The sequence below is a fragment of the Neopelma chrysocephalum genome, unplaced genomic scaffold (assembly GCF_003984885.1).
Source record: "Neopelma chrysocephalum unplaced genomic scaffold, ASM398488v2 Primary Assembly neopelma1_96689, whole genome shotgun sequence".
Taxonomy (NCBI): domain Eukaryota; kingdom Metazoa; phylum Chordata; class Aves; order Passeriformes; family Pipridae; genus Neopelma; species Neopelma chrysocephalum.
In genome coordinates this window covers 32,373-41,338 of record NW_020925334.1, presented here as the reverse complement: position 1 = coordinate 41,338, position 8,966 = coordinate 32,373, and positions in this window count along the sequence as shown.

The window sequence follows — 8,966 nt, the reverse complement described above, 5'->3', positions numbered from 1 at the left end:
TCAAAACTGTCTCTGAGCAGTCATTTTATGCTGGTTTTGGCATCAATGCCACAGAAACGGAAATGGTTAAGCGAGCTGCCCAGTCTGAAATTGAGTTACTCATAACAGCTGGAAAACTCACAGAGGAACTTAAAGATATATTCCCCCCAGAGGACCCAATGTGGGACCCTAATATACCAGAGAAAAGGGAAGCATTGAAACGCTATCAGGACTGGGTGGTGTATGGTTTCAGGCATGGAATTCCAAAAGCAGTAAACTGGTCAAAGGTGTATGAGGTAAAGCAAGATGGGACTGAGTCCCCGACAGACTTTTTGAACAGGCTGAAAGAGGTCATACGAAAGTACACAGATATAGACATAGGGTCAGATCTGGGGAAAAAGCACTTGGTCTATCTGTTCATAGGCCAGTCTGCAGATGATATAAGGAAAAAGTTGCAAAAGGCAGGTGACAAGAAATATATTGGTGAGTTATTGGATATTGCTTGGACTGTGTATCGGAATAGAGATCAGAAAAGCAGGGCAAGGGTGCTAGAACTGGAAGATGATGACTGACATGTACTGCATGAAAGCAGTAACTGCTAGGAACGCTGCAAACACAATGTCCACCACAAGTGCTATAAATGCAGTTGCCAACATGATAAAGCGAATGATCGGTGTTCTTTTTGTAAAAAGAAAGGACACTGGAGAAGGAATTGTCCAGATTTGAAGAGCAGGGGATCAGAGGATTCTTCCCCAGTGGAACCTCTGGTTGTAGCTAAGCTGGGGGAATAGAAAAACTGTCTGTTGACCCTTGTATTCTAAGCCTGTTTCAGGCTCACAGCCTGTGAACATCTCTGCCCTAATTCAGTTCAGGGAGCTGGGGAAAAAAACAAAAGGGGGGTACTGTTTTGTTCTCAGTGTGAACTAACAATGTGTCCGAAGTTGACTGTTTGCAGCAAGTCCATTGCAGCAGACAAACCTGAAAGCTGTGCCACCAAAACCCAGGCTGGGAGTAAAATGGGTGAAAACAACTTTCATGCAGAAGTGAACGAATGCCTTAACAACTGTGAGATACACCAAGACAAGGAGTTTTGGACTGCAGTAAGAATTCCTGAAATGGGTCAGGAGTAAGTAAACAAGAAAGACCAAAGACCAGTTAAGAACTGTTGTAAGATCAGCCTGTGACTTCCAAAGGTGGTGCATATACAAGAACCAAACAGTGCCATGACTATTGTATTTGTTTTTTGTTATCTTCTGTCCTATGTTCCTTTTAAGCTTCTCTTACTATTAGTTTAATTGCAGCAGGATTGAAAGCTTATATTGCTTTTGCTACACTGATTGCTTTGAATTTTGCAATGTTCATATTTGTATATGTTCTGTCTCAGCAGTTTAACAGCAGTTTGTAAACACTGTTTGGAACATCTGTGTCTCTTTGGCTACTGCAGCCTGTGAAAAGATTCCTCCTGAAGGAATGGTTTGATGGAAAGTCCACATAGGATTTTCATGTGATTGCGAGATCGAATGTATGTACCTTATGCCTCTAAAATGCTTTCTCATCCAGTGTCATCTAGGAGTGTGTGAACGCTGAGTTTCACAGAAGAGAAGTACTGGCACTGCCAGGGTGCTGTTTGATGTTGCATCCAGACGCAGCCTGCTTCTGGTAAGCTCTTAACTGGCCTATTAAATCTGTGACTGGCAGTTAATCCCTTTATGTGGTAAAAGCTCGAGTCCCTCTCACACAGTCAAAATGCAGGAATTCCAAGATTTGGGGTTCCTGTGAGATTGTCATTGGACAGAGAGTCACACTTCATCGACTCACAAAACACAAATAAACAGGGTTTGTCAAGAAACATCTATGATGTGGGTTCAGGCCTTGTCTATGGCCATATTAAAGATCCCCATACAATCCAAAGCAGAAAACAACATGCTCCCTATTTGCATAAGGGAAGGTTAATCTGCAAAATTGTTTCATGGTTTGAGCTCTACCTTGCAGGAACTGCAGAGATTCATTGTGTCATCTAGACCTATGGGACTGGACACTCCTGTTCATCTGTTCCAGCCCAGAAACTGAGCCTATGCTAAACAGTGGAACTGAAACTCCAGCAAGCCAAACAGAAAGAACTGTTCCAAGTTCAACAGACCATCTCCATCGTGGTCAGAGTTGTTGGCAAAAACCCCGGATTTGCTACCCAGAAGGAAGAAAGCCTCTGTTCCTGAGACAAGTGAAACAACAGAGACTGTTACAAGGGCTGTTATAACGATGTTTAAACTATTTTCTATGTGTATTGTCTAATACCACTAGTAACTATGAATTGGGTTTAGAACCTAAATTTACATTTGGCTTTAGTAAAATGCACCCAATATTTTTCATGAAAGTGAGTGCTGGATTTGCACTATTGTAATAGGTATGTGTAGTCAAATAGAACTTCCTTTTCCCGGGAGGAACAGGATGTTCCATGCCATGTTACATCAGTCCGGCTATATAAGGGGAGGGAAAGTTAATTTGGCCTTCTTCTTCCTTCCGGGAATGGCTGGATAGACAGCTGTGCCTGTCCGAGATGCCATTCAGTGAGGGAGGTAGAATTTTTTTTACTGTTGATTTCCTTTTCCTGTGTGTTTGCAACGTTATTAGCTTCTTCCTTTCTTTTTCTTCATGTAAATATAAACTGTTTTTCTTGGTAAGCCCAGGATTTTTTCACTTTTTTTTCTTCCGTCTCCCCTTGCGGGGGGGGAAATCTGCACAGGCCTGGCAGACACCTGGCATTCAGCCAAAGTAAACCATCACAACTATGGATTCAACTGAAATTTGGCAACAAGTTTAAATTATATATTGAGCAATTCCTGAAGATGTCTCATTAGGTTTACAGAGATATCTTCTACAAACTTAATTCATGGTTACCGAACTGGACATGGATAAAATTCATGTTAGTTTTATGTGGTGTTAGATCTGCATAGCAGCTTGTTGTATGGTTAGTGTTGTAAATATCAGTCATCTTACTAGTATGATGTTAAGTATAAGTGGTAGAGGCTAGACAAGATCTTTGAGTCTTGTCCAGTCTCTAAAGGGGGGACTGTTGCCTTAGAGTTTTTTATTTTTTAATTTTTGTAGGCTTTAGAAGTAGTGATGTAGTGAATGTAGATTTTAAAGTAGCTTCATTATATCCCTCACCCTTTAGCACAGTAGTTTACACATTTTCCCAACACTGTTACCCCTTTCCCATATAAAAATTCCGTTAAGTCCATTAGTTGTTTAGTCTTCTTTTCAATATAGATTTGCAGAAAGCACCTTAACGCCTGCCCCAAGGAATGTAAACAGGGGCACAATGACCTTCAGGCCAAGACTTTGGAGGACCTCCAAGGTCTGCACGGTTGTATTCCTGGAGCCTGGTGGCTCATTAAAGCTTTCTGCTTTCTTATACCCTAATTTGACCTGGAGTCTCTTTTTCAGCGACCTCTTAAGGCAACACTTTTGTGGTCTCTCTTTTACTTTTCCTCTTCTCTTTTGAAAATCTCTTCTGCTGCCTTTCTCACTCTTGCTGTCACTTCCTTGCTTGTGCTCGTGCTCCCTCTTGCTCTCTTTCCCTGCACCCAGTTGCTCTTTTCTCCCCACACCACCCTGCCCCGCCCCGCTCTTCTGCTTATTTTCTCTCCTTTGCTCTTATATTCTTGCTCTTGATCTCTTCCTTCCTGGCATTCTCGCTTTCTAGATCTCGCTTTCTTTCTCTATTTTGCTTTCTCACTTTCTGTATTGGGTTTGCGTGGCAAGGTTTTGGTAGTGGAGGTGCTACAGGGGTGGCTTCTGTGCGAAGATGCCAAAAGCTTCCACCATGTCTGATAGAGTCAGTGCCTGCTGGCTCCAAGACAGAGCTGCCACTGGCCAAGGTTGAGCTGATCAGCGGTGGCGATAACACCTCTGTGATAACATATTTAAGAAAGGGAAAAAACTGCTGTGCAACATCAGCCAGAAGAGAGGAGTTAGAATATGTGAAAGAAACAGCCCTACAGACACTAAGGTTGGTGAAGAAAGAGGGGAGGAGGTGGTCCAGGTGCTGGAGCAGAGATTCCCCTGCAGCCTTTGGAGATGACCATGGTAATGCAGGTTGTCCCCCTGCAGCCCATAGAGGTCCACAGTGAAGCAGATATCCCCCGCAGCCTGTGGAGGACCCCACGCCAGAGCAGGGGAATGTGCTCAAAGGAGGCTGTGTCCCCGTGGGAAACCCATGCTGGAGCAGGTTTTCTGGCAGGACCTGTGACTCCCATGGGGGACCCATGCTGCAGCAGTTCGTGAAGAACTGCAGCCTGTGGGAGGACCCGTGTTGGAGAAGTTTGTAGAGGACTGTCTCCCAGGTGTGGGACCCCATGCTGGAGCAGGGGAAGAGAAAAAGGAGGAAGGGAGTGGCAGAGACAACATGTGTTGAACTGACCTCAACCTCCATTCCTCATCCCCCTGTGATGCTTGGGGGTAGGAGGTGGAGAATTTGGGAGTGAAGTTTAGTCTGGGAAGAAGGGAGGAGGGGGGAAGGTGTTTTATTTTTATTTGTCTTTATCCTACTCTGATTTGATTGGTAATAAATTAAATTAATTTCCTCGAGTTGAGTGTTTTGCCTCTGACAGTAATTGGTGAGTGATCTCTCCCTGTCCTTATCTTGACCCACGAACCTTTTGTCGTATTTTTCTCTCCCGTCTGGTTCAGGAGGGGGCGTGATAGAGCAGCTTGGTGGGCACCTGGTGTCCAACCAAGGTCAACCCACCACACTTTCCCTTGTGCTCTCTCACTCTCTCACAGTCCCAGTCTCTTGTGCATGATATTTCACTCTTGCACTCATCATCATGGCTAGGCTTCGCGAACGAAGATTTGGGAAGGGCTCTACCCATGTTTTTTGCAAGCGCGTTGGTGGCTAAAAAGGCCAATACGAGATAGACACGTCCGGTTGCAAAAGACACAGCAGAAAGACTCCTTAGATGGTATATTCTGCAAGGCTCGATTCTTTATCCTGAACCGCCTGCATGCAGGGTTGAGTCTGCGGCTCCCAGTGCACCTTTCACCTACCGTTTCGACCCTCGCCCGTCGCTGCAGGACTTTTTGCATGTGGGTAAAGCCTTCAAGCCTGCGCAATGGATTTTTTAGGTGAGATGCAGTATGCGCGGAACTGAACCCACCCTTTAATCCTAAGGTTCATCTGCCAGGGCCGAGCAAGCTTGGACGGTGGCAGCGAGGTCCTCAGGACGTAGGTTTGATTAGAGTGACCTTCTCTTAGATGGATGGCCTTACAGGGCTAAGCGAGCTCCATCTGCCCGGGTTTGGGATGAGAGTTGTCCTTCTCCTAGGATGACTGCCAGAAGGCTAATGAGCTCATCCTGCCCAAGAATGTAGTGTATCTGGTCCTATGGTTTTGACCTGTCTGGCATGGGCGACCCTACCGAAGGCATGAACCCTCGTCAGCATAGCTCGCAACCACATAGGGGTACATAGGCTACGTACCTGTTAGAACGAGTTGGGTAAGTCATTCATTTCCTACTTTACTAACACCTATTTATATACCATCATAAGGAGACAACCAGGAGCAGCCCTTTGTCCTGCCCATCCTTTCAGGATGTAACAGAGCAGAGCAAATATATCCAGAACATGCCGAACCTGGGCAGTGGCCGCAGGCGAGTCAAAAGTAAATAGGTAAATAGACAAACAAACAAACCAACTGACCAACCGTTCTGGCCCCCGTACCTGTCAAGGCTAGGGTGCCTTTCAAGACCCCAGCCTGGCTGGGGTCCCCATCAATCTAAAAGAACCCACTATCCACCCTGACGATTATCCTTCCCCCACTGTGACACTACAAATTGCAGGCGCATTGCACACCTGTAACGTTTCACATGGGACAGCCCCGCTCTCCCGCCCGCCAGTCGGAGGAAAACCATGATCTGCTCAAAGCCCTTCCCCTCTGCTCCCTTTCCCTTCCCTGCCCCCTCCCCCCCAGACCTGGATTGGCAAACCTCTGTGTGCTCCGAAGCTGCCTTCTCCTCTTCCATGGGGGTGCAGTACCTGCCGGAAAGGCTCCCCTCTCTCTCTCTCTCTCTCTCCTTTCTCCTGCTGTAGCTGTGCCTGGGCTCCAAACCGCGCGCGCTCTGCGCACGTGGCGCTGGACCCCTGCAGCGCACGCAAACAGCTCACGACTCGTGCAAGGTCCCGTGCCACGAACGCACATGCTTCCGGTCAGCGCGGGGTCTAGCGCGGACGCGCAGACACTTCCGGCAGGTGCGGAGCCCCCTCCGCCCCCCCCGCCCACTGCACCCCCCGCTGGCACTGGACCCCTGCAGCGCGCGCAAACAGCTCACGACTCGTGCAAGGTCCCGTGCCACCAGAAGACCGTTACTTCATGTAAATAATTTGCTATGTCATTTCCCACATATGCTACTGGAGACTCAGAAATACACAGCCTAGCCCCTGGTTGACATTTAGGTCACAAAGGAAAATATTTTTGATAATTCCCAGGTCAAGTCAATTAAAATAAGTGACTACACAACTTAGGTTATTCAATACCAACAGTGAATGTATCTGGCTGAAAGAAAAGGGAGACAGGTTAAAACTATCCCTTAGTAACTACCAGAAGCAAGCCTGAAACAGCAAATGGATGGTGCACTTGCCAAACAGCACCTGCAATAGCGTAAACTCCACATTCTCCTACTACCTCCCCACCGCAAACCCAGCAGTCGGTATGCAATGCTTTACAATCACATTTAAGCTTCCCCCTGAGATGTACCATAGCCAAATATTAAATTCAAAAAGAAGCTATTGAGCTTTCTGACATGACTGATTATTAACCAAGATATTTTCCGTGTTCTTACATGTTCTTTCTCCAGAGGTGGAAAGAGAGAGCAGCTTCTCCTCTTTAAATCTCACGTGCTATGCCAGTCTTACTAGAGAGGTGGCAGCAGTAGAAAACAAACCCAAACAAGGAAAACTAGTGTTCAGTCAACATCCTCCTCTCCCCTCCAACAGCATCAAGCTCCAATGGGACTAATTTTTCTTCTCTTTCACATCAAATCCTTCTGTGGAACACTTACACCAGCAAACCTTTTGCCCTAATGCTTTATCTTTAATCATTCTGCCATTTCTTGTTTATCTATTACAATATGTTGTTACGTTATAACGCTGCTGATGCTTTTGAGAAAGCACGCAGGATCACCCTTGAGGAGAAAAGACAACGCAGAAAGATTCGTGCCTTGCAGAATATACCATCTAAGGAGTCTTTCTGCTGTGCCTTTTGCAACCGGGCGTGCCTATCTCGTACTGGCCTTTTTAGCCACCAACACGCTTGCAACAAACGTGGGTAGAGCCCTTCCCAAATCTTCGTTCGCGAAGCCTAGCCATGGCATTGCAATATGTTGTACTGTTTCAAAGACAGCATACCCTATGTATTTTACAGGCATTTTCAACTTCTGCAGTTCACAAACTACCTTCTGTAATCTTCTGCAAGTCAAAGTTACCTGTAAATATTTAGTGTACCAATGGAAAAAATGAGTCTTTAAAAACATTTTAAAAATCAAACAGCTGTTTTATTTCATAGTAACTGTCAGAAATCAATCTCAATCTCAATATCTCTCTCTGATAAACACGTCAAGATGATTATAAATTGCTCTTCATGCACACTTGCGGTGGGTTGAACTTGGCTGGTCACCAGGTGCCCACCAAACCGCTCTATCACTCCCACTCCTCATCAGGACAAAGGAGAGAAAATGTGATGAAAAGCTCATAGGTCAAGATGAGGACAGGGAGATCACTCAGCAATTACCGTCATGGGCAAAACAGACTCGACTTGGGGAAGATTAATTTATTTCCAATTAATCACAGAGTACGATAATGAGAATTAAGAACAAAGCTAAAAACACCTTCCCTCCACCCCTCCCTTCTTCCCAGGCTCATGACTCTTCTACCTCCTCCCCCACTGAGCGATGCAGAGAGGTTGAGGAACGGGGGATGTGGTCGGTTCATAATGCTTTGTCTCTGCCCTCCTTCCTCCTCATGCTGTTGTTCTGCTCCAGCATGGGGTCCCTCCCATGGGATACAGCCCTTCACGAACTGCTCCAATGTGAGTACTTTCCACGGGCTGCAGTTCTTCATGAACTGCTCCAGCATGGGTCCTTCCATGGGGTGCAATCCTTCAGGAACGGACTGCTCCAGCGTGGGTCCCCTGCAGGGCCACAGGTCCTGCCAGAAAACCTGCTCCGGTGTGGGCTCCTCTCCACAGCCTGCAGTTCCTGCCAGGAGCCTGCTCTGGTGTGGGCTCTCCATGGGTTGCAGTGTGGATATCTGCTCCAATATGGGGTCCTCTGTGGACTGCAGGGGGACAACCTACTTCACCATGGTTGACTTCACAGTCTACAGGGGAATCTCTGCTCTGGCCCCTGGAGCACCTCCTCCCCCTCCTTCTTCACTGACCTTGGTGTCTGCAGAGTTGTTTCTCTCACTTTTTTAGTTTTGTCTTTGTTTCTCGCTGTCCTACTTTAATTTAATTGGAAATAAATTAAATTCTTCTTCCCCAAGTCAAGTCTGTTTTGCCCATGACAGTAATTGCTGAGGGATCTCCCTGTCCTTATGTTGACTCACGAGGTTTTTAATTGTATTTTCTCTCCCCTCTTGTGCTGAGAAGGGGGAGTGAGAGAGCGATTGGATGGGCACCTGGCAGCCAGCCAAGGTCAACCCACCCCATAAAATGCTTCTTCTGTCTCAGGTATGGGAAATATTTTGAAATCATAATGTCACTGTTAACATTTTCAGAACATGATTAGTCTTGCCATAACATAACTGAACACTAAGCATCTAGTGATCTACTATAACAAACTGCATTTCACAATTCTGGAAATGTTAAGAATAAAAGCAGCGATGTTGACATAATATCTACATTCAGCTTGTAAGATAAGCTATTTTCCTTCATAACAAATTGAGAAGTAAAGCAATGAATAACTTCCAAAAGTAACCTGACCATAACAGGT